Genomic DNA, 2,500 nt, shown 5'->3' on the forward strand with positions numbered 1-2,500 from the left:
AGAGAGAAAGAGTGAGTCAAAAATGGATTTGAAGAGGACAGTGGGAAGAAAAAAAGAGAATGAGCCATGACTCTTGACTAACTCAACCACAGCTTAAGGCGCACCGTGGCTGATGACCCCCAAAACTGTGCCCCTTGCACTCTGCTGTGGCACATTAGGAACCAGGATCTATTTTGCCCTTGGTATGAGGAAAATGAGGAACGGGCAGTAGTCTCTGATGGACTGGATTAAAGGTACAAAACGCGGCTCCTGCCTTTCAACTCCTATGGAAAGTTCTGATAATTTGAAAATCTTCTTAAAATATTCCATGGATTGTCACACGCGGTCACTGTATGAATCATCGTTGTAGGAAAGCAGGTTGTGATAGTGATCATTATTACATTGTTCTTAATTACATTCAAAATAAAAATTAAACCTTTCCAGATATCTATAAGTCGTTAACATCGGAAACGCTGATATGTGGTATGACATGAAATGGAATTCTAGTTTAAAAAGGAATATCCAGGGATCATTACAAATATTTACCCACCTTCATAAGAGTTACACCCAATTAACATTTTCTGAATCGCTATCATCTACTTGTAAATTAATCAGATTAGACTTGAGCAGTAAATTAAACGTATTCCCAGTATTTATAAATGCAATAAAGGTAAACAAATGCCACCAAAGCATTTTCATTAACTTGATTACTCAATATCATAATGATCACACTTCAATAAAATGTGTCGCTAATCTGCAGGGAGAGAAGTTCGAATGAAATCAGCTATAAAGAAGAGTACATGCGCCAATCATCAGCTGACAAAAAAAAAAAAAAAAAAAAAAAAAAAAAAACATCAATGCAAGACTTTAGGAGTCCTTAGGGTTTGGTTGAGGCCTGGGATGAATGTTACGCCATTATAGCATCAAATGCTTGAAAACGTTTACTGAAAAATTATAGATGTTGTCTAATAACGTCTCACTTCATACATTTTCTATTTCTATCCATTACTTTAGAGTGAACAACGAGCTACGGTAGCGTTAAAACTGCAAATAAGTTGGTCTTTGCAAGGAACCTAAAAGGTAACAAATACAAAAGGTATTTTCGTAATAATACAAAATATTTTGATAACGTGATAGTCAATTTTGGCAAAAAAAAAATACATATATAATATACCTGCATTTAAATAGTGAACGAGAGTTTAAAGAGGTCGAAATAATTCTGGAGATAAATGACAATTTCGTCATGAATTGACTTACACGCTAATATATATATATATATATATATATATATATATATATATATATATATATATATATATATATATATATATATATATATGATAATTATCACATCACCGTGATTTATATAAATCATTCGAGCTACAAATGTCCTTTAATATCTAATTCGCTCTACCTCGGAATTGATATATTTTCATATATGTACCGAAGGGGAATTTTTGTTGATAATAATTTCGTCTCCTCATGAGATCGAACCACAGTCCAAATACAGGAACGAAATCAGGACCGACATTGATAACGTCACGGTCGGTCCTGATTCCGTTCCTGTCCGTTGGACGGTGGTTCGATCCCATGAGGGGACGAAATTATTATCAACTAAAAATTCCCCTTCGGTACATATATGAAAATATATCAATTCCGAGGTAGAGCGAATTAGATATTAAAGGACATTTGTAGCTCGAATGATATATACGTATATATATATATATATATATATATATATATATATATATATATATATATATATATATAGATACATATATACGTATACTGTGACGAAGCGTTATTGTACTTGCTAATCATAAAATTCAAAGTTACCTCATAGCAGCCAGACACCTGAACTTTCATAACAGTACTCTATAAGCAACAGTGATCCATTAAAAAGCTTATGAAACATGCAAGAAATCAGACTAAGTTCATTAAGACAAGTGTGAGATATTCTTATAGGTGTAAGTTAATTAATGCGCATCATTTCCAACAACTACTATAAGTATTTTCACTGTCCTAACTCACTTCAAGAAAATTGAAGGAACAGCAAAGGCTAACAAGCTAACACTCTAGAATCCAAGTTTAACCCTACCACTGGTGGTAAATAAATGAAACACTATCATAGAAATTTTACATACAAAAAGTTGATTTTTAAATTAAAAAAAAATATAAGTGGAATTCACAATCTTGAAAAAATGTACTATTACTTGAAAAAAATTAATTAATTCTTTAATTAATCATTAAACAAAACTAAATCAAAATTTATCTATCCAGAAAATAAATTAATCAGTAAACTAATTTAATGAAGTGAAATTGAAATTGTTAAGAAAAAATTAAATTTGAAAAGAATATCTAAGTAAATGCAAATTAATTCACAAGTGTTGAAATATGAAATTAAATCAATTATGCATTGTTAAACAACCAAATTGTGAATTAAAATATTTTAAGTATTCTAAGTGCACTTAAAACTGTACCTTTCTACAATAACTTTTCACAAGCTTCAGCTTCAAAGTTC

This window comes from Macrobrachium nipponense, chromosome 11 (genome assembly GCF_015104395.2).
Source record: "Macrobrachium nipponense isolate FS-2020 chromosome 11, ASM1510439v2, whole genome shotgun sequence".
Taxonomy (NCBI): domain Eukaryota; kingdom Metazoa; phylum Arthropoda; class Malacostraca; order Decapoda; family Palaemonidae; genus Macrobrachium; species Macrobrachium nipponense.